General features: G+C 39.0%; 1 protein-coding gene across 1 annotated transcript in view; it reads right to left on the reverse strand.

Moving 5' to 3' along the window:
- GRM4 (glutamate metabotropic receptor 4) overlaps positions 1-24,904 on the reverse strand; it is a 345,391-nt gene that overhangs the window by 58,325 nt on the left and 262,162 nt on the right. The gene's annotated exons all lie outside the window — the stretch shown is intronic.

Genomic DNA, 24,904 nt, shown 5'->3' on the forward strand with positions numbered 1-24,904 from the left:
GCATGCACTGAGACAGAAGGAAATAAACCACAATAAACGACAGAAAAAAATACTAAAGTATCAGTGGAACTTATTTATGAAGACTAAACAAACATCCCAGGCAAGCCAGTGCACAATCTTGAAGTTGTTTTAAACTTATGGTTTTTGCTCAAAGAGTAGATGGTAATTGCAGCTAGGAGAGCCTTTGCATATCTTTGGGTGATGCACAAGCTGCATCCATTCTTGGACCAGGAGGCTCTGCTCATAGTGACTCATGCCCTTGTGACCTCTCCTTTAAACTACTACAAAACATGCTCTACATGTGGCTTCTTCAGAAACTTCAGCTGGTGCAGAATGCAGCTGTGCGGCTAGTATATGGTGGCAGGTATATGGCACAAGTAACACCAGTACTGTGTGAGATCATTGGTTATTGGTATGTTTCCAGGAGAAATTCAGAGTGTTGGTTGTCACCCTTAAACCTTGCATGGCTTGGGACCAGGTCACCTGAAGGAGCATCTTTTTCCTAAAGTCTCTACCTATCCAATTTTATCTAGCATATTGGCAATATTCTCCCCTCAGAGATTAAAATCATTCCAGTCCTCTTAGCCTTTCGAAAGGCTCTAAAAATCTGATTAATTTCCCAGGCATGTGGCACGTTTCCTGGCTTTAGGATTAACTAGCTGCTGTGTATATTTATTTTGGGTTTTTTATTGCTTTTATTGTTTTAAAGTGTTTTTAATGCTTTAATCATAGTATATTTTTTGAACTTTGAGCCACCATGAGTCATTGATTAAGATGGGCTGCTACAGAAATTGAATGAATGAACAAACAAACAAACAAACAAATTCCAGCATGAAGAAATTCGTTTCATATACTCAAACACTATTCAAAATACTTTAGGTGCTTTTCATATAAAATTTCAAGCAACATTTCTGTAGCTCAGTTTCAAAGTTGAATATAAAATTCACAATGCCCCTTTCCATTGCTTGTCCTTAATAAGAGAAATAACCTCCATGTGATTAGATACAATGTGCAATTCTGATTTCTGCAGAGGCTTTTTACACACATTCAAGTGAACACAAGTTAAAAACTCCTTTCAGAATATCCCTCTTAATAAGAGAAAGAGGGCAGGAATATTAACTACGAAGGCTGAGTGGACTTAAATAACCCTCCCCCAATTTTAGCCTTTTCTTTCCTTGAGACCTGATGGTAGTCAGCAAGTGACAAAAAAAGTGAAGGAAACAATTGGTCCATTAGTGGGTAAAAGTGGCAAGAAGGTGAGAAAGCAGAACTATTTAACTCGTTTTTTGCATCTGTTTTTACACAAAGGGAAAAAAACAGATCAACCTATCAAAAATAGTGCCATAAAAAACATTATAGAAACACAAGTTAAGATAGGCAAGAAAATGATAAGTGAACACCTGTCCAGCCTAGACGAATTCAAATCACCAGGACGAGATGGATTACACTCCAAGATTCTCAAGGAACTGGCAGATGTGATCTCAGAACCACTGAACTATATTTTTCAAAGATCTTGGAGCACTGGGGAACTACCGGAGGACTGGAAAAGAGCTGATGTAGTTCCCATCTTCACAAAAGGGAAAAAAATGGATCCAGGAAATTACAGACCTATCAGCCTGACCTCAATACCTGGGAAGATTCTGGAAAAGATAATCAAACAACGAATCAGCAAACACCTAGAGGCAAACAAAATCACTACTAAAAGCCAACACAGGTTTGTCAAAAACAGATCATGCCAGACAAATCTTATTGAATTCTTTGACCAAATGACAAAATTAGTGGATCAGAGGAATGCTGTGGATATAATTTACTTGGACTTTAGTAAGCATTTGATAAAGTAGATCACAACCTACTGCTCGATAAGATAGAAAAAAGTGGTTTAGACAGCATCACCACCAGATGGATTCGTAGCTGGCTGACCGGCCGTACTCAGCATGTGGTCCTCAATGGAACTGCATCTACATGGAGGGAAGTGTGTAGTGGGGTGCCCCAGAGCTCTGTTCTAGGCCTAGTGCTCTTCAACATCTTCATCAATGATTTGAACGAGGGGATAGATGGGGAACTCATCAAATTTGCGGATGACACTAAGCTGGCAGGAATAGCCAACACTCCAGAAGACAGGCTTAAGATACAGGAGGACCTGGACAGACTTGAACACTGGGTGGTATCTAACAAAATGAAATTCAATGGTGAAAACAGTAAGGTTCTACATTTAGGCAAGAAAAACCAAATGTACAGGTATAGTATAGGGGGTACCTCGCTCAATAGTAGTAACTGTGAGAGGGATCTCGGAGTCCTAGTGGACAATCACTTAAATATGAGCTAGCAGTGTGCTGCAGCTGCCAAAAAAGCTAACTCAGTGCTAGGCTGTATTAATAGAGGGATAGAATCAAGATCACGTGAAGTATTAATACCACTTTACAATGCCTTGGTAAGGCCACATTTGGAATACTGCATCCAGTTTTGTTTACCACGATGTAAAAAAGATGCTGAGACTCTAGAAAGAGTACAGAGAAGAGCAACAAAGCAACAAAGGCTAAAACATATGAGGAACGGTTGCTGGAATTGGATATGTCTAGTTTCACAAAGAGAAGGACGATGGGGGACATGATAGCAGTGTTCCAATATCTCAGGGGCTGCCACAAAGAAGAGGGAGTCAAGCTATTCTCCGAAGCATCTGAGGGCAGGACAAGAAGCAATGGATGGAAACTAGTCAAGGAGAGAAGCAACCTAGAACTAAGGAGAAACTTCCTGACAGTTAGAACAATTAACCAATGGAACAGCCTGCCTCCAGAAGCAGTGAATGCTCCAACACTGGAAATTTTTAAGAAGAGACTGGACAGCCATCTGTCCAAAATGGTGTAGGGTTTCCTGCCTGAGCAGGGAGTTGGACTCGATGACCTCCAAGGTCCCTTCCAACTTTTTTATTATTATTATTATTATTATTATTAAAGTACATGTTCTGTAAGCATTTAACTTAGGCCAGCATTGAAGCATATGCAGGTATTTAGATGCTCACATTATGCTTCCCATACTAGTAACTGTAGCGCCAGTTCCCTTGGGTACTTTCAGCAGTGTCAAAGGATAGCTTGTATAACATCCATCAGTTACAGCAAGCATTTCATCAAGAGCTTGCCCTTGTCAGACATACTGCTAGTTTTTCTCCTATCTCAGTCCCCTTCCCCTTTAATCTTTACCCCAGACTGCAGAATTACTCAAGTATCTGCTAATTAACCATGATAGTTGCTTGTTTGTCTTGTCATAACTGTTCTCAGTGGACTTCAGACTTATTAATCCCTTGGTAAAAGTTGCCTCTTAACATAGTACTCCATTCATTAGAACTAAAAGAGGGCCCCCTGTGGTATGGTGCATTTGGTACCACAAGAGTAACAGCTGGGACTGCCTTAACTTGACTCTCAAATATGGTCCTTTCCCCAACCGCTAGCAGAGAGAAAACATGTGCTTGTACCAAGCCATGGGACCTAAAGGGGAGAAGCTAAGAGGAAATTGTTGGAAACAAAGCCTGACCACCTGGAGAAAGGAAATAATGATACTTAACACAAAGAACCTCTGAATAAGCTGGTTTAAAGAAATTCCATTCATGTTTAGGAATTGACTTTTGGACTCTATTGCATAACCCAGCTGCAATTTCCAAATACAGCAAAATGCAGAGATGACCATTGGAAAGAGGTATAGTCCAGCAGACGGAGATTACACTTTATGCACTGGGTGCTGTTCAAAATGATGTTTTATAAGGAACATCTTAATATAGTACAACAGTGTCCTCACCAACAAAGAGGCAGGCAGGCAGGGACTCTTGTATGTGTACATCCCCCACACCCACACACTACGTTTTCACTCTAATTGTTATATCAAAAAATAAATACACTTCACTGGCTACTAAAGAGTGAGTAATGGAGAAAACACAACTGATTTGATGTTATTAGTTTTCTTAACCCATCTATCACCATAATATAGTGATAGATCTTGTCCAAAACTTATTTCAAATGACATATAAGCAAAATCAAGCTACATCAAGGATGCTCCCTTCCGCTTCACTTTACTGTTAGTCAGACTATTTATGAAGAATTTTATTCTCCAACTCCTGGTAGACCTAAACATATAGTTCTGCAAGAAAGGGAGTTAAGTCATAGCCTCATATAATGCAAACAATATCAAGAGGAGCGGGAGTCCTTAAGGTATTTGGTGAATGTCTTCTGAACGCTGCTACCTAACATCCCTTTAATCTGTCATATTTGGAGTAAAGTTAGAATCAAGTAATTCTTGTGTTTTGTCGTGATATAACTTCATTGGTGCAAACCATGCCCAAAGAGCAAACGCTAAGATGTTCAGACACAAACCTATGTAACTGTACAGAAAAATGTCACACAAGCACTATAAATATATTTTTCCTCATAAAAAGTCCAATCCTTCTGCAGGGATACTACAATGGAATCCAAAAATACAAATTGGTCTGAATTATGCCTAATTATAACCCATTCCATTTTCTGTTATTGAAAAATTCACTTTAATATAGAAGCCTCATGCTTAGCAGCTGATGTACCAGCAAAGGAGACATTGTAACAAATTGACAGAGAACTGACCAACAAGAAAAGATTATATCAAGGCGGTAAATTTGCAGTCAATCTTACAAAGTTATAAAAATGCTCTTAGACTATATGGAAATTACTCCTATGAAACCCGTCAAGTTATCCTTTCTTTCCCATTACTGACAAAGACTATTAATCATCGCTCTCAGTACAGAGCCCTTTCTGCATTTGTCTCTCAATGAGCAGACAAGGCACTCTATCTTGTCAAGATAATTACATATTTTTTAAAAAAGGTTGTAATAGACTTTAGTCCTGAGCTAAAATCATCTGGGAATTTCCTTCCAGCTTTTTACTATTGAGGGCACCTATTTTTCATAAAGAGGAATATTTTTCCATATTTTTTTTAAAAATGTGTTATCGGGACTTCCGGGGAACCAATATATATATATATATATATATATATAGGTCTTTGGTTGTTCGGGTTTTCTCCCGCGTAAAATTGGAAGTGTCTTGGCAACGTTTCGACGAAGTCACATTAGTCATCTTCAGGCTGGTGTTTTTAGCTTCTTGCTTTGAGCAGCAATGTGTGGTTTTAGCTGTTTCTTCCTTTTAACTGCCAGTGAGGGTATGAACTGATTGGATGGGAGCTTGGCTGTGTTCTGATTGGGTGGAGGTGTGTTCTGAATGGTTAGGGGCTTGGCTGTGCTCTGATTGGCTGGGGGAGTGTTCTGTTTGGTTGTGCTCAGGTTAGTCTGAGTTGCAGAGGGGTTTAAGATTTTGGGGTTAGGGAGTCGTTTGTCAATAAGGGCAGGTTTCCAAATGGCTGGTAGGCGGGAGGTATCATCTCGCTTGTTCATGCTGTGTGGGCGTTTTTCTATCTCGATGGCTTCTCTGATTATTCTGTTATTAAAATGTTCACTTTTGGCAATGGTTCTGGTATTTTTTAAAGTCAATTTCATGTCCTGTGGCTTTAAGGTGTTGGACCAGGGAAGATGTTGGTTCCTCTTTTTTGACTGATTTCTTATGTTCTTCAATGCGTGCACTTATTCTTCTGTTGGTTTGTCCGATGTATGTGGTGGGACAAGTGGTGCATGGGATTTCGTATACTCCTTGATTTTCTAATTCAATTTATCTTTGGGGTTTCTAAGGATGGTGGATATTTTTCTGTTTGTGCAGAATGCTGTTTTGATGTTGTGTTTATGGAGGATCTACTGATTCTGTCTGTGGTGCCTTTTATGTATGGGAGGAGGGCTTTGCCGTTTTCTTGTTCTTTGTCTTGGATTTTAGTGGGGGTTTCTTTTTGGATTAAGTTTGTAATCTTATTTCTTTGGAATCCATTGGATGTTAGTACATTGGTGAGAGTGTGTAGTTCGGTTTTTAGGTGTTGTTCGTCAGCTAAACGTTTTGTTCTGGAGATGAGTGTCTTGGCTACAGAGTTGATCTGTGTTTTTGGTGTTGGTGTGAGAGAGCGTGCAGATAGCGGTTTGTTGTGTGTTTTCTTCTGGTAGACTGGTGGTGTCCTAGGGAGCCTTGGATTTCTTGTAGACTAAGACATCCTGGAAGGGAAGTTGGTTGTTAGCTTCTGTTTCCATGGTGAAACTGTATTTTGGGGTGTAGGCTGTTGAGGTGTGTGAGGAAGTTGTCCAGTTTTTCTTTCCCATGTGGCCAGATTATGAAGGTGTCGTCTACGTATCTGAGCCAGAGTTTGGTTTTGTGATCCGATTTTTCTAGAGCTTGGGTTTCAAAGTGTTCCATGTAGAGGTTGGCAATGACATGTGAGAGGGGTGATCCCATGGGTGCTCCTTCCTGTTTGTTGTATTTTTGTCCGTTATAGATGAAAGTATATTGTTGGATAGGCAGTGGTTGGTCCCGATCTAAGATGTGTTTTGGGGGGTTATATTTGTTTGAATAGCTTTTTTTTGTCAAGGCTTTCTTTGATAGGCCACTTGGGTGAAGAGGGATATGACATCTGAAGCTCACTAGTAAGGGTCGCTGGGCTGTAAGCTTTGTTTCTTTATGATCTCTATAAAACTGGGAATAGTTTTTTTTACGTGTGAGGTGATGGATTCTGCATAGGGCTGTAGTTGTTTGGCGAGAAATTTGGCTAGGTTTTGTAGAGGTGAGCCTATGGAGCTGACTATAGGTCTGAGTGTGGTTCCTTCTTTGTGTATCTTGGGGAGACCATAGAGTTTAGGGCATCTGGATGATTTCTCTCTGGGAATGATTCTTTGCTGGATCTCTTCGCTAATGGGGGAGGCTTTTATCTTGGTTCTGGTGGTTTTTTCCAGGTAGGTGGTGGGATCTGTATTTAGGGGTTTGTATGTGGAGTCTTGGAGTAGGTTGGTTAATTTGGTTTGGTAGTCAGATGTGTTCATAACCACCGTGGCGTTGCCCTTTTCTGCTGGTAGGATTATTATGCCTGGTGTCCTTCTTTCAGGTTAATAGTGCGGTCTGTTCCTCTTTGGTTAAGTTGCTTTGGTGGCTTGCTGTGTGAGGATGTTTGGTGATTTTTGAGTCTGATTTTGTTAGAAACCCCCCAAAAAAAGATAAAATTGAATTAGAAAATCAGGAGTATACGAAATCCCATGCCCCACTTGTCCGCCCACATACATCGTGACAAACCGAACAGAAGAATAAGTGCACGCATTGAAGAACATAAGAACTCAGTCAAAAAGAGGAACACTCTTCCTGGTCCACACCTTAAAGCCACAGGACACAAATTGACTTTAAAATACAGAACCATTACCAAAATGACATTTTAATACAGAATAATCAGAGAAGCCATCGAGATAGAAAAACGCCCCACCGCATGACAAGCGATATGATCCTCCCGCCCGCCTACCAGCCATTGGAAACCTGCCTTTTTTGACAACGCTCCCTAACCCAAAATCTCAAACCCCTCTGCAACTCAGACTAACCTGAGCACAACCAAACAGAACACTCCCCCAGCCAATCAGAGCACAGCCAAGCCCCTAACCATTCAGAACACACCTCCACCCACTCAGAACACAGCCCAGCTCCCATCCAATCAGTTCATACCCTCACTGGCAGTTAAAAGGAAGAAACAGCTAAAACCACACATTGCTGCTCAAAGCAAGAAGCTAAAAACACCATCCTGAAGATGACGAATGTGACTTCGTCGAAACGTTGCCAAGACACTTCCAATTTTACGCGGGAGAAAACCCGAACAACCAAAGACCTATATACAAATACCCGCGAAAACCTCAGAAAACAAATATCGCCTCTAACGTTGGAGGAAGCACCATCTGACAGGACCTATGAAACTTGAAGTTCCAAAGGCTTCCATTTTAGTGACCTCGCATTCCTACGCAACTGCAGAGATCAAAATCTAATCCCCACATGTTTCCAACTGAAATTCCACTCCAACTCTCCAGCCACCAAACGGATCCTGAAAAGAACAGAATTGGCCCTAATCAGAAATGAACTTCACACAAAAAGATTCCTCCTAGACTGAATTAACAAAGATCTCCTCACACTCCACACTCAGCAACAAGATCCACCCCGCACTTTGGGACAAATCCAAACAACTCGCCGTCTGGAGAGCCGAAACACAGACCACCCTCAAGACAGATACACACACCAACAAACTCCGAAGACTACAAGAACTCCAGAAACAAACCCCTCCTCCCTCACAGCCACACATGAAACAAACAGTGCATAACATCTCAGATAGGATCCTCACCAAAGCCGAAACCAATGTCCTTTCCAAAGTATTCAACTTTGCAGTCGCTCCCAAACACATCCCCACTGAAACCATTATATGTGGAGTTGAAACCAGCCTGACCAAAATCAACCCCGATGACGCTAACAAAATCAGACTCAAAATCACCAACATCCTCTGCACCAGCAAGCCACCCAAAAGCAACTTACCCAAAGAGGAACAGACAGCACTACGTAACCTGAAAAAAGACACCAGCATAATAATCCTACCAGCAGACAAGGGCAACGCCACGGTGGTTATGAACACATCTGACTACCAAACCACATTAACCAACCTACTCCAAGACTCCACATACAAACCCCTAAATACAGATCCCACCACCTACCTTGAAAAAACCACCAGAACCAAGATAAAAGCCTCCCCCATTAGCGAAGAGATCCAGCAAAGAATCATTCCCAGAGAGAAATCATCCAGATGCCCTAAACTCTATGGTCTCCCCAAGATACACAAAGAAGGAACCCCACTCAGACCTATAGTCAGCTCCATAGGCTCACCTCTACAAAACCTAGCCAAATTTCTCGCCAAACAACTACAGCCCTATGCATAATCCATCACCTCACACGTAAAAAACTCATTCCAGTTTATAGAGATCATAAAGAAACAAAGCTTACAGCCCAGCGACCTACTAGTGAGCTTCGATGTCATATACCTCTTCACCCAAGTGCCTATCAAAGAAGCCTTGACAGCTATTCAAAACAAATATAACCCCCCCAAACACATCTTAGATCTGACCAACCACTGCCTATCCAACACATACTTCAGCTATAACGGACAAAAATACAAACAAACAGAAGGAGCACCCATGGGATCACCCCTCTCACCTGTCATTGCCAACCTCTACATGGAACACTTTGAAACCCAAGCTCTAGAAAAATCGGATCACAAACCCAAACTCTGGCTCAGATATGTAGACGACACATTCATAATCTGGCCACATGGGAAAGAAAAACTGGACAACTTCCTCACACACCTCAACAGCCTACACCCCAAAATACAGTTCACCATGGAAACAGAAGCTAACAACCAACTTCCCTTCCTGGCTGTCTTAGTCTACAAGAAATCCAATGGCTCCCTAGGACACACCATCTACCAGAAGAAAACACACACAAACCACTATCTGCATGCTCTCTCACACCACCACCCAGCACAGATCAACTCCGTAGCCAAGACACTCATCTCTAGAACAAAATGCTTAGCTGATGAACAACACCTAAAAACCGAACTACACACTCTCACTAATGTACTTACATCCAATGGATTCCAAAGAAATAAGATTACCAAACTAATCCGAAAAGAAACCCCCACTAAAATCCAAGACAAAGTAACAGAAGAACGCAAAGCCCTCCTCCCATACAGAAAATCAACCACAGACAGTATCATTAGATCCTTCATAAACACAACATCAAAACAGCATTCTGCACAAACAAAAAAATATCCACCATCCTTAGAAACCCCAAAGATAAAATTGAATTAGAAAATCAAGGAGTATACTAAATCCCATGCACCACTTGTCCCACCACATACATCGGACAAACCAACAGAAGAATAAGTGCACGCATTGAATAACATAAGAACTCAGTCAAAAAAGAGGAACCAACATCTTCCCTGGTCCAACACCTTAAAGCCACAGGACACGAAATTGACTTTAAAAATACCAGAACCATTACCAAAAGTGAACATTTTAATAACAGAATAATCAGAGAAGCCATCGAGATAGAAAAACGCCCACACAGCATGAACAAGCGAGATGATACCTCCCGCCTACCAGCCATTTGGAAACCTGCCCTTATTGACAAACGACTCCCTAACCCCAAAATCTTAACCCCCTCTGCAACTCAGACTAACCTGAGCACAACCAAACAGAACACTCCCCCAGCCAATCAGAGCACAGCCAAGCCCCTAACCATTCAGAACACACCTCCACCCAATCAGAACACAGCCAAGCTCCCATCCAATCAGTTCAGACCCTCACTGGCAGTTAAAAGGAAGAAACAGCTAAAACCACACATTGCTGCTCAAAGCAAGAAGCTAAAAACACCAGCCTGAAGATGACGAATGTGACTTCGTCGAAACGTTGCCAATACACTTCCAATTTTACGCGGGAGAAAACCCGAACAACCAAAGACCTATATACAAATACCCTCGAAAACCTCAGAAAACAAATATATATATATATATATATATATATATATATATGTGTGTGTGTGTGTGTGTGTGTGTGTGTGTGTGTGTGTGTGTGTGTAAAAGGGAAAGAAAATTTACTCTGTTTTCTTTTCTTTCAGCAACCAACCAGAGTGGATCCTACATGTTAAACGTTAAATGTTAAATTTAATGTGCCATTTTTTCTTTCTTTTTGTATACTTTTTTTTCTTTTTTGCTGTTGTTAGGTTTGAATGTATGCTTTTGTTTTGTTTCATTTTGTTTGTTTTATTGTTTTGTATTTTCTCTATGATAAAACAATAAATAAAAGCAGAGAAAGAAAGAAAGAAAGAAAGAAAGAAAGAAAGAAGGAAGGAAGGAAGGAAGGAAGGAAGGAAGGAAAGAAAGAAAGAAAGAAAGAAAGAAAGAAAGAAAGAAAGAAAGAAAGAAAGAAAGAAAGAAAGAAAGAAAGAATGAATGAATCATGGTGGAACGAGGAGCTGGTGAACTTCCCAAACATAAGAAAAGACATAAGAAAGAATCTGCAATTGCCCACATGCACTCCATACAAGAGTCTCTAGCCATCCAACTCTATCTAGCAGAATGGGCATACTGCAAATCCCGTCAGCTAAAGAGTGTCCGCTGGCGGGAACTAGATGACAGGCTTTTTCTGCAGTGGTTCCTGCTCTATGGAACATCCTTCCTTCAGAGATTAGAATGGCCTCAACCTTGATAGTATTTCCTAAAGCCCTAAAATCTGGCTATGTTCTTGGGATGCTGAATGTGTCAAGGGCCCTGATTCCTAACTGCTGACTGGCCGAGTATATCAATTGCTATGTATATTTATTTTGAATGTTTTTACTGATTTTGATAGCAATAGCACTTAGACTTATATACTGCTTCACAGTGCTTTACAGCCCTCTCTAAGCAGTTTACAGGGTCAGCATGTTGCCCCCAACAATCTGGGTCCTCATTTTACTGACCCCGGAAGGATGGAAAGCTGAGTCAATCTTGAGCCAATGAGAATCGAACTGCTGGCAGTCAGCAGAGTTAACCTGCAATACTGAATTCTAACCACTGTGCCACGACAGCTCCTATAACAATAAATTGTAATATATTTTTTGAATTGTAAGTCACCCAGAGTCACTGACTGAGATAGGCAGCTACTGAAATTGAATAAATAAATAAATAAAAATAAACACAGTGGCTCTCTGCGTGGAGACCAGAGAACTGTTGGTAATAGAAACCATGCATGGAATGAATTATCTTAACCTAATGTTATGAGCTTAATGTCCAGGTTCTACATATAGCGTCCACTGAAATTGAATAAATTCAAACAAATAAATAAATGCCCAACTCCAGTAAACTTTATATGTAGACCCTGGACATTAAGCTCATAAAATTAGATTAAGAAGATTGGTTCAATTCATGATTTCTGTTCCTAACAGTTCTCTTTTTCTTCTACGTTTCTTTCTTTTAGAGAAAAAAACAATTTTCCTTATCTTAAAATCCTTGTCAGGATCAGACCAGAGGTAAGGCCAAGAGCAACCTGAGACAGTTATATTCCCTCTGTTCAGAAACTTCCATTAAGACTTATGTACCATTGACATGATGCACAACACAACCAACTTCATCTAATATTTTTCAAAGTTGGCAATTTTAAGATGCCAGCATACTGGTTGGGGAATTCTGGGAGTTCTTAAAGTTGCCAAGTTTGAGAAATGCTGATCTAGATTATGTATGAGTATTATTCTGGAAATGTCAGGGACTGAAAAGAAAGTACAAGTTATGGGCAATTCATAGGAAAACATCCTTTCATAATCAGAACTTCATGCTTCAGAAACTCTGTTAGGATTTACTATCCATATTTTTTTTTAAAAAAAAGGAAGATGTATCTTAATGTATAGCACCAACTATACATTACTTTTCTTCTAACCTGCTACATGTTAAAGATGAATTCAGGAGTGGGGACTTTTTTCTAGCCAAGGAGATTTTCATGTAGAATTTTTATATGGTTTAAATTATACAAGCAACATGTAGATAGATAAAGCCTTAATGGGCTTCTGTTAATGGGCATTCTGATACTTATTTCTGTCTAGTTTTTTTAATACTCACAAGAATGCTAAGATAGGGCCAGAGGCAGCTAAGTAATATCAAGATAGGAACAGAATTAGATCCAAGCAATAGGATATGATTAGGTTTCTCAGTTCACTTTTAATACTCCCAAATTAATCAGAGTTCATCCTGAGATGGGGGGGGGGAGAATGAGGGATGAACTGCTGACAGCTGGGCTTCCAAGAAGCAAGCTTCAGATTTATCAAAACTAGGCCATGAACTTCAATAAGACATAGTTTGGGACTTAGTTCCTGAAAGATAGCAATATTATATTTTAAGAAACTTTTTTTTAATCATATCCTCTCCCACATGACCTTGCAAACTACAAAGTGTGGCTATGTTACAAATATGGCAGCTTACATTTTCAGAACATATTTTATCTTTTCAGAGACATCTACACTGGCATCTTCTTGGCTTTCTGATCATTTCAAGCCTTTTAAGGTCTAATACATTTTGGATCCTCTGTGTTCAGGGAGAGATATTTCCTTTTTGGTTTATAATCAAACTGGATCAAATAACAAAACACTGACCTTTCTATGTACATTTTATTGCAGAAAGTTAAATATATCTTCCGGGCTTTCCTCCTTGATCATGTGGTCATAAACCACAGAAAACATTTAAAACAAAAGTCTGCAGTGTGGAAAAATCTGAAACAATCTTCTTGGATTCAAAGTAAGGGAAATTAGTCTTGGGTAATATAGAAATTATTTTGTGAATCACACACGGATCCAATAAGAGGAATAAAAGTGCAAACTTCAAACATTTAACTTGTGTGTTGTATTGTGTCAAAGAAAGAGAAAACAAGCCAGGCAGGCCCAAGACATTTTCCTGTTACAGATGATGGATAAGAGAGCTCTTTCCCTGTCTTTGTCTTCTCTGTGTTAAAAAAAAAATGACTCAAGTGGAAGCTTTCTTAAGTATTACGGTAGCAGACCTTCAGAGTTTACAGCAATCACAAATATATATGTGTGTTTGAACCCAGTGCAGAATATATGATGCATGTATAATACAATACCCCTCAATATATTCCCGCTCTCAGCATCTGTATCTGAAATGCCCATATTCCTAAATATTAGCATTATACCTGCCCCATAGCATCAACTTATTATTATCTGTTGCAGACATGATAATCCAATTGAAGACAAACCCAGGATGTACTGGAGGAACTCAGGAGATTTCAATAGTTACCTTCTTAATTTTGAGGTTTATTTTAACTATCTGCTTAAAAAAGTTTGCAGCTCCTCTCCCCGCTCAAAGGTAGTGTGATGTCTGATAAGTATTCCCAACTACTTGGACTCATCTGGACTATAAAGAAGTTGGATGGACCTATTGTCACAGCTCCAGAAGTCCCTTCATTTTTTAGTGCTAGTGCTTCATTGGGAAATGATCTGCCATCCGTGCTCTGGACTCTCTTGTCTAATCTAAACCTTAATCCCTAAATGCTTGAGTTTGGAAGGATCAGGAAAGAATTTTTGTCTTGCTTCACAAGCTCTGTTTGCCAAGGAAGCCACCCACTATAAGAAAGGTGACTCAGCCCTCCCAGTTCATTTGGCAGCTATATTGCTATTCCCATGTCCTACCAATATCACCAATTCCACCTGTGTCACAAAAGTCCCTTATTAATACATTGTCATGACAATCTTGGGCAAAAAAAAAATCCACTACTGATGCAACATGGCAAGTCTTTCAATGTTGCCCAGACTATTAAAAAAAAGTTTTCAGATCCGGACTAGATGACCTCCAAGGTCCCTTCCAACTTTACTACTATTATTATTATTATTATTATTATTATTATTATTATTATTATCTTTCGGACCTGCCTTCTGATGTAATGCAGTTATCAACAACAGTGCTTCTCAGTGAGATAGCAATAGCAATAGCACTTAGACTTATATACTGCTTCGTAGTGCTTTACAGCCCTCTCTAAGTGGTTTACAGAGTCAGCATGTTGCCCCCACCAATCTGGGTCCCAATTTTACCAAACTCGGAAGGCTGAGTCAACCTTGAGCCAGTCAGAATTGAACTGCTGGCAGTAAACACTGAGTTAGCCTTCAATACTGCACTCTACCCAGTGAGTCTCCATGGCTCTTTGCCAATAGTTACTTGCTTTTTTAAAAAAAAACATCTGCAATTAGCTTGGCATAGTCATGTGCGGATAAGAAAACAAAGTTATGCAATGGCATGTTTCAAACAGAAACACGATAATTCTTTTTGAAACTCTCAGTAGTTTAGGACACCACAGGGAATGTGACCTTGCTGATTATAATAGCAGGATCATTCATTGTTCCACCATCTGGTAATTAATTTTCAGGTATGCAACTGAGTCTTGCCAGGCACCCCAATGAGAAGGAATGCAGCTAACTTATACAATGGGTAAGAAAGAATTAGTAATCACCAGACAACCCATGACCTGTTGGATCATTCTTTCCACATATAATATAGTCTGACATATTTCCCTTCCCCCCAGGACCCTCAACAGAGCCACAGTGAAACCTCCTGCTTCTCCTCTTCCTCAGTTGATCTACAGAACTGCCTGCCACTTTGCTGGAGGAGGGGAGAGGGGAACAAAGAGAATTGCATACTGCAAAGAAAACTGAACCCACTCCAATCCTAGTGTGTCCCCCAGCCAGCCCTATATTATCAGCAAGCATTCAAATCGTTCCCTCGTCCTTCCCTTGCTGTCCACTGTCATTAAGAGATTTCAAAATTCAACCTTGGTTCCAAAGTAGCTAATTGCCACTTGTCCTTTGGGCCTTGCTGCCAGCCAACTGGTCATGATAGAGACAGGAAAGATGATGAGGATATGCCCCTCCCATCTTTTTTGCACCATACAACCTATGGGTTTCTGGGAAATGCAGTCAGAAATCATGATCACATGACTGAAGCTAACTGCAGCAATGCTGCAATGGCCATAACTGCAAATACAAGTGGTATGAAGATCCTTGAAATTTCAGTTACATGGAAGTAATGGGTCTCAGATTTTGGGTGTATTCTTTAAGTTGGGCCATTTGTGGTACCTCGATTCAAAAACTGTTATCCTATGATGCACCAATTTGTCCACTTGAAAGCTACAAACAGAAAGACAACTTTAGTAATGTATAAATTCTGTTCAGATCTTAACACTAATAGTTGGTCTAATCACACCCAATCACTTCCTAAGAGTAAAATTGATAACCATTGATTCCACCAATAGACTTCTGAACCATGATCTCCCTGCCTTTAAGCAACTTTAGGAAATCACAAAGAATTACAGAAAACATGTAGCAAATTAATCAAATCCAAATTCTTTCCCCAGTCATTTTCCACATGTACTTAAAATATTTGGGGGTAGGTTTCCTAATGACTCAGAACTGGTAAGAGAAAGCAATACATTAGTTGATATGTTTTTTTGCATATATGTATGTAGGCATTTAGGTCTTTTGCAGGCCTATCTGAGATCACAATACATGTGGTAGAACCTCAATCTGGCCAAAGAGACAAAGCAGCCCCAGCAAGTTCACCATGTAGAATGTGGTTTCTCTAATTGGGAAAATATCCCTAAGGCTTCACACACAAGGCTTTTTGCCAGAGTCAGACTAAGCTCAGTTATGAACACACCCCTTGAGCCAATAATGGTATGAAGGCTCAGAGAAATAGATAAAGAGATAAATATTCATCTCCCTTTGTTTACTGATTTCAACTGCTTACTGCTTGTACACGCTCAAAGTTGTAGCTTACAGACAATTGTACATACTATATTTGCCTTTCCACCTGCAAAGTCCAATATTCTATTGCAAATAGATCATCTGTTTGTCAGAATAGAGGAGTGATATTGGCTGGATATATGAAAACAACTGCAAAGGATACCAGTGCTCTATCCAGTATTCTGATACCTTACCTTGTATGTCAAACATTACCCAAATATGTTTATCCAGCAATAATATTAATGTCTTTTATGTGCCAGATTACAGTAAAAGTTATCTATACTAAAACATTTGGACAGAGTTGGAACTAAATCACGGGAAAAAATGCAGGATTGGTTTCTCCAAAATAATTACCCAGAGAGCAACAGATGATGTCAGCAGAAGCAGAGAATTCTAGACTCAACATCAGTTCCAGTAGGATTTAGCCTACTAGGGCTGATGTTGCTCTCCACATTATTCTTTCTGCAGGTTAGGAATCTGGAACTATGAATATAATTTCAGATGCTCATGTTATTCTTTTTACTTTAAATATATAGCTGTTCTTTTCCCAACAAATAATCTAAACATATACAATAAATATATTTTAGGAAGAGAGAAATAAAATTCATTGATGCTATGATTTAAATGGGAAACTACATGTGCATGTATCTATAAACACACAAAAACACATATACACACAAACTATATTCTCAGAGTTTTGACTGTAACTGAAACAGATGTAGCTACAAAGCATGGAGCATACAAAGCAAGATGAAAAGAATTTTAATTCCATATTTCACAAATGAAATAATACACATGGGCACCTAAAGAAGGAACCCTTGAGACAGCTCCACCTAGGATGAATTAATTATTCATCATTCTTTTTGGTGGCTTTTAAATTTAGCTATTGCCCTGGATTTTATTCTGTTATTCTAATTTGCACAAAGTTAGTCCTTATTAATAAGGTACATATTTCCCTTTATTTGAATTTTACAGGTAACCTGTCTCAGAGAAAGCACCTTGGATACGATATTAATGTATAAATCAATATATAAAATATTGAAAGCTATCTCTAGGTATAAGCAAGGTTACTAGTGACCTGACCCTCCTGCTCATTTGCCCACTCAAATATATGAAATCAAAACTTGGAGGTAAATATACTTTGCTTATACTGGCAGAACTGCACAAGCAGTTTTGCTTGAGCTAGTGGCCCAGGCAGACAGTGAGGATTCCATGGCCTCTGTGGTACCACATTAGTACCACAGTACCACATTTCAGAAGTCCCACAATTCATGCATGGGCCTCCCAGGACTCTCCCACTCACCCGTGAGGCACTGTGGGCAATCCTTACCTGAGACTCTGTCTACTTAACAACCCACATGATCACTTAGCAATCACAGCCAGGATAGCAGCCATTGAGTGAAACAGTCCCGTGACATCTTGCTTAATGACAGCTTCACTCAGTGACTGAGATTTTGGTCCTAATTGTGGACTAGCTGTATAGGAAACAGCCAAATGCAACAATATGTTGCTGAAGAAAATGAGTTATTTTGATTTCAGGCAGCCTTGCAGTGAAGTTTCATTGCCTACAGGTTCATTTTTTTACCCCTCCACTCTACTGATCAGCATGTTGTTTTGGATCAGGAACAGATTACTGCTTCCTCTATTACTAATGACAGTGGGAAGGCAAATTCTGGAGAAAGACCATAGGAAGTAAAGGAAGGCATCATTTCTACTTCCAATCTGCTTCCATTGATAATAATAGCATCATCGTGATCACTGAATCACTGAGAAGGGAGCACAAATAACACATTTCCTCTCCATAATGATTCGGTAGCAGGTCAATATAGTGTAGGCATATGTAGGCCCCACTTGATATCCCATGCCGCCATCATGGCTAAAGTCTTAATCTATGCTTTACAAAATTCTTTTCTGCATGTTTGATTAAACCCAGAAATATTTATCTAGCACCTTTACTCTGATATTTTTCTCTCTCTTTCATTTATGAATTTCTTTATTTGGTATACAGATGTAAAGGAATATCAGAGTTTCTATTAAAGAATTTGCTCCCACAAGGGTTTTATCCTTCTCTTTCCCAAAACCCATCTGAAAAGAAAGTACCGTATGCTGATAGAAATTGTGTACAAACAGTGACAGTTGCACATTTTAAAAAGGGCTTACATCAGGAAAATTTGTATGAAGCATTTAGCACTAGAGAAATTAATTCAAAGCATGAAAGAAAGGTGATTTGCATTTAAAAAATGTTTCTCTGACTATTTATAGCAATAGCTATAAACTGGGAAGGATGTTAGAAATATTGCAAAGTCATCTATATACTTTTTAAACCTCAAATAAATTCCTTCAGACTGGAATGTCACCCTATTAAGGAGGTTACTTAAGCAGAAAAAAATCATATTGAGTCGCATATCCCAATTTAAGTCATGAAAGATTAATAACTTGAGGACAAAACATAGGCAGAAGGTTCACATCTCATGATATCTAGTTCAAAAATGTTAGGCATTAAGTCTGGGAAGAATTTTCTTCTGAGTCATTACAAAACTGAGGTAGACATGTCTAGACTAACTGATTTACTATTAGTCAAATCCATCAGTTTATACTTTTTCAAATGAAACAGTTTTCCTTTCCACAAAATCATTCCCTGTTGTAAAGAAATCTTTCCCTGTTGCATACATGCCAATTTGTCACACTATCTTAATCATACTATGTTATGTTGCATGTCAAAAAGGCTATAGCAAATCAATCCTGAAGCAACAGCCCATAAAAAAGATCAACAGTGCTGGATATTCATCCCATGGTCAAAAAAGGCCATTGTCTTAGCTCCCATTAATAAGACTAACAGGCACATGAGAATTCACCATCAATGCTAATGACAGAAGATGGAGTTTCCCTACAAGCTCTGTGGAGAGAATGAATCTATTCTGTGCAATAAAACTTGTTGAACCCTGTGACCTGTTGCTTTCTGAGGCCTTTGGATATCAGCCAGTAAAATATTGCTCTTGAAGGCCAATTTGAAATGGGAAATTTCTGATTTTCACACTGGTAGCATTATAAGAGCCGTAGTGGTGCAGTTAGAATGCAGTACTGCAGGCTAGTTCTGCTGACTGACGGCTGCCAGCAGTTCGATTCTCACCGGCTCAAGATTGACTCAGCCTTGCATCCTTCTGAGTTCGGTAAAATGAGGGCCCAGATTGTTGGGGACAATATGCTAACTCTGTAAACTGCTTAGAGAGGACTGTAAAGCACTGTGAAGCAGTATTTAAGTCTAACTGCTATTGCTATTGCTATTGCACTGTATTACTTACTCCACATCATACTGTGGAGTCCTTACAGGGAACATCAAAAGCTCCCAGTTTTCTGTCTCTAGAAGTTAGCAGAAGTTTAAAATTTGAAAATGTAGGAAATAACATAGGAATAACTCTATCTGAGCTACAGAATTCTAGGCGAGCACAGATGACAGCAAAGGGTCTCAGCCAATTATATTTTTGCTGCCCTCTAATGGTAGATCAGGGTTTTGCAGCCCAGATACCATAGGAAGAGAGAAATTTCATTATCTTGGGAAGAAATTCCAGGTTAAAGAAATTAAGCAAGGAAGAATGGAAAAAGAATTCTAACTGGACACTTTCTTTGCAACTTTTAAAGTGGTTTAAAAGACTGATGTGCTTTTCTAAGCTTTTAATCGTTTTATTGCCTCCTCTCTAATGTTAATTTTTTTCTGATACTTTTTTATTTATGAATTTGTCTTTTCAATTGCTTTGTTTTTAATATTTGTATATAAATACCTTTGTCATAGCCCCCAAAGGGGGATAGAACTAAACATAGAAGTTGTGGTAATAATAGTAAAAGTGGTGGTGGGAAAAATGGTACTGGCACTATTTTTACACTTGGAAGGGTATGATAAGTTCTGGCAGAAAGAAAAGAAGGAGAGGCTCACTTTTAAAGGTAAGAACAAGGAGACTGTGCTAGATACAGGAAAAGATAGTAAATCAACTTACAAAGAAATATCATGGTCTACTCTAAATAAAGGATGGGAAGCATGCTACCCTCTAAAAGTTATTGAAGTGCAGCTCTCACTATTGCTTATTAATGGCCATGCTGGCTCGTATTGCTGGGATTTACACTATAGTACAGCAACATCTGAGACTTCACACAGTTTCCAGACTAGGATTATACAATCAAGTAAATATGTAAACATTTCTGGCAGAGTTTTATACAAAAGAACAAGGAAAAGTCAATGATTAGAAGGCTGCAGTAATAAAGAGGCATATGTAAGGTTTTTGTTTTGTTTTAGTTGAGGCCAGGAATGGCTTTTCATGGTGTTGAGTAGAGAGGAATAGCACAATTTGGCAATGGATTGAATATAAATGAAAATAAGTGGGAGACCTCAAATTGGCTTTGTGCTTGATTGACAGGATGGGTGGTGATGCTGTCAAGAAGCTGGAGAGCAATAGAGGAAAAGAAGGATTGGAAGGGAAGATAAACGGTTCCATCACATCCTTTTCTAAACCTTCGATGGAATAAATGGAGACTTGGAATTAACCTTTAGGCAGAAATTTGCTAGGAGATTTCAAAGTTACAGTGCTTCAGGGAAGCATCAGATCTGGATTCTGGACAGATTGATACTGGAGGATGTTTTTCCATAGTCCTCCAAAAATTAAAATCAACGAGCTCCATATGCTTGCATTATCTATTTCAAACAATTCCATAATAAAAAGCGATTCCTCCTCTGCCCCCACTTCTTAATATTAAGCAAACATTCCTCAGGCCAATGCAGATAAAATTTATTTGCCTACAAATTCAAATAATTTAATGACACTCTTCAGACTGCTGAATTGCACCTTTGTAAAAACAAAGGCCTTAAATATGCTCAAATAATGCTATTTATTATTAAGATAAAGAGCTGGTAGTGATGCCTACGGATTGCTTTGCAGCATTATAAATTTCTAGTAGAGGCCAGTGTCAAAGAATTGCTACAGTCAAGAAATTTTCCAGTTCATGAATGTTAGGTCATATACTTACATACATTGTATACTTATATATACCATGTAAGTATATTATTCAAGAACTGGGATTGCTATCATTAGTTTAAAAGAATAAAATTAGAAAAAAAAAACTGGAGATGTTAGTTTAAAATGACTGAGTGCATTTATTATCTCTTATGAATAAAGTTAAAATTTAAGAAGTTTCTAGATATAAACTTGAACAACGGGGGGAGAGAAAATGCACAAGCATAGGAAAATGGCAGATCAGTTATAATAAAAATCATGATAGATCAATCACATTAATGATCCATTTAATCCAACCCCCAATTTCTACGGTGCTGAACTGGAGGCCACAAAAAGAGTAAAATAAGAGAACAGCAATCCAAACAATTTCCAAACAATATTGTTTAATGGTACTTACAAAAGAAGATGAGTTTACTTTTACATCTTAGATTTTCTACTAATATGTAATGAAGGCAGACAAGTTTCTTCACCTTTTCTCTAGATTTTAATTCAGGATCTTCTTTTAGGTAATTATGGCATTTCTCTGAACATAGAGATTGTGCATAGTCATTATTACAAGTAGCTACTGACTGGACCTAGAAATGGCATGACTGTTATTTAGACTGAAACATAAGAGTCTATTGCTTCTTTTAATCATTGTGGTTATGTCATAACAGCCAGACAATTTGAACTGGAGATACTTATTTATGTTTAAAATTTGAAGAATGCTTCTCTTCAAGACCAGGTTTCCCCATGTTATTAGTTCTAGATCAAGTTGTGTTTGGATGGTAACTTCCAGAATCCCTAGCTACAGATGCCAAAGCCTGGAAAAAATGTTTATTTATTATTCAATTTATATGAGTGCCCATCTCAAGCATGTCTCCAGGAGGTTAACATAGAATGAATGAATGAATGAATGAATGAATGAATGAATGAATGAATGCTGTATATAAGCTAAAACATTATAAAACCAATAAATAACAAACATAGGAGCTGAGATAAAAGCAACAACACATTCAACGTCATCAAGATATGCACAAGGAAATACCTTGGGCTCCAGACTTAGCATCAAAGCAAGCTTTTTAGGGTGCTGCAGAAAGCTAATAGGATGAGGGGTTCAGGCTGATTTCTGGATAAATGATATTCCCGGGGGCAGGCACTGCAACAGATATCACTCTCTATTAAACAGGACACAAAGCATGCCTCTCCTGCTGGATCTCAAGGAATGGGTACATAAACCTTGTCCCATGACATGAAGTTGAAACCAAAGACATGTGGAAATCACCAGATTGAGGAAACCCGATTTAGAGCCATGTAACCCTGATTCCCCAAAAGTTATGAATATACGGGTAAAGAAAAACAGCCTTGTTTGCACAGAACTTTCAATTCTTGAGATTAAAATCAGGATAAAATTGAATTGCTATCTGACCTGGTTTTCATAGCAAACTGGTTTCATATCAGACTTCTCAATAAATGAATTGGATGCGTATGACAGATAGAAAACTTTGGATAAATTTCACTATGATAACAGGATTTAAATGATTTTACATTAGACATAAATCTCTCCACAGATCCACAATCACCTAGTGAAAATTTCACAGTGCAGACTAATCCAACCGGTATGAAAAAGCTCTCTTTATTTCATTTGGGGTTTTGTGCTGTCCCATGCCAGTCTTTTTTATGATTCCTCGCAGGTTTAATCCATACTAAGTCAAAGCCAAAAGCTGAACTGCACCTCTTGCACATCCAGGTGGGCAGGGGAATGGGGAAACAGCTCAGTCACAGCTGCAAAATAACACCTACAGAAGCTTCGCAAGGGCTTGCAAGCAATGAATTTGCCATCCTGTTGTGTTCATCTGGCAACACAGAATGACAGAATGAATCCAAGCAATTCTGGTTACCAGGATTAAAAGACAGGCCTCTGTATAATGAGGTGAAAAGCTGTAGTTGCCCATTGTAAAGATATTCCAGGACAGTGGCAGCATGTCCATCTCAATGCTACCTGCCCAATTTTCCCTCTCACCAATCCCCTTTAGAGCCTGACTGAAGTTTCCTATCATGCTGATCAACTGGCTTGTTTGCTTGGCAACCTGAGCAGCTTAGTTTTACATCTTCATTTCATGGCCCAGCTTTCTTTGGTTCACATAGGCCTGTGCCACCCAACAATTCAAATCATCCAAGGTTTCTGTTAAACAAGTCACTACAATAATGGCATCTCACTGCAGTTAGTCTGATTCTCACTCTGCTTGGTTTGATATTTCCTCCAGAAGCAGAAGGTAACAACTTGCCTTAAAAGTACCAGAGCACTCAGTTAGTCCAGAGACTCTGATTCTATCATTTCTCTATGATATTTTTACATTTTTGTGTTCTGTAAGATTTTGATGCACCCTTAACATTAACTCAAAATGACTTCTAGTTATTTTATGAAAAGATAGAGAAATTTTCATAATTACCCTTTCTTTGGGCTGATACAATCTCTTTGGTTTTTCCCTGAGAACCGAGAAAGTAAATGAAACCTAAAGTAATGTTAGCTTGGTCACCTCAGTACAGTGCAGGCTGAAAACAAATCATAACTAGTAAAAAAAAAACATTTCATGAGATGATTTCACAGGGTTGAAAGGGGCTCAGATATCATCAAGCAAACTGCAGGATCTGATGAAGCAATCTGACTGATGCTTTGTTGAATTAAGAGTCACCCTTTCAAAGCTTTGCACAATTCAAATATCACTCGTGGTGCTTGACTCTTTTCGTTGGGATCAGTGGTGGGATTCAAATATGTGAACAACCTGTTCTCTGTGTGGATGTCACTTCTGGAAGTCCATTCTGGGCTTAGACAACAAAAAATTAGCTATGGGTTCTGTCGAACTGGTACGAACTGGCTGAATCCCACCACTGGTTGGTGTGTGTGTGTGTGTGTGTGTGTGTGTGTGTGTGTGTGCTCATGCGCTTTTGAATGAGTATTGACTCCTGGTGACTTCCTGGCAAGTCCTTACAGTTTTCTTGACAAGATTTTAAAACTGGATTGCCATTGCCTTCTTTCTTCTTTTTGAGAGAGTGTAACTACCCCAAGATCAGCCATCTGGCTTTGTATCTAAGGTAGGACTAAAACTTACAAAGTCCTGATTTCCAGCCTGTGGCCTTAATACTATACCAAACTGGCTCGCTTCTTAACTATATAGCAAACAAATAAGTATAAAAATACCACTCACTTCATTAGAATTTCATAGAAATTTTCTTCTTGTTTAGAATACAAATCAGAACTAGATTCTCTTTCAAGAATTGAAATAAGTATTGGTAGACAAAATTGCAGGATAAATGTAGGCTTCTTCAGGTGCTGCAAAGGGTGAAAACCTACAAACACAGGCTGCAAGCATTGTGTAAGCTATAAGGTTCTGTATTATTTGTGGTGTGGGTGCTTCATCACTGGAGGTTTTTAAGAAGAGACTGGACAATCACTTGTCTGAAATGGTATAGGGTCTCCTGCTTGAGCAGCAGGTTGAACTAGAAGACTCCAAAGTTCCTTCCAGCTCTATTCTGATTGATTGATTGATTGATTTCTAGATGACAACTCCCTAGAAAAATCTGAAGCAGTTCTATCTCATAAAGGGAACAGCAAGGAAATAGGATCTTTCTGGAACTGGTATTTCAAAATGCAGAGCCGGTTTGGCCTCTAAGTTAGAACAAGTTAGATAA

Source organism: Crotalus tigris, unplaced genomic scaffold (genome assembly GCF_016545835.1).
Source record: "Crotalus tigris isolate CLP2741 ecotype Arizona unplaced genomic scaffold, ASM1654583v1 scf7180000017550.10884619, whole genome shotgun sequence".
In the NCBI taxonomy this organism is placed as follows: domain Eukaryota; kingdom Metazoa; phylum Chordata; class Lepidosauria; order Squamata; family Viperidae; genus Crotalus; species Crotalus tigris.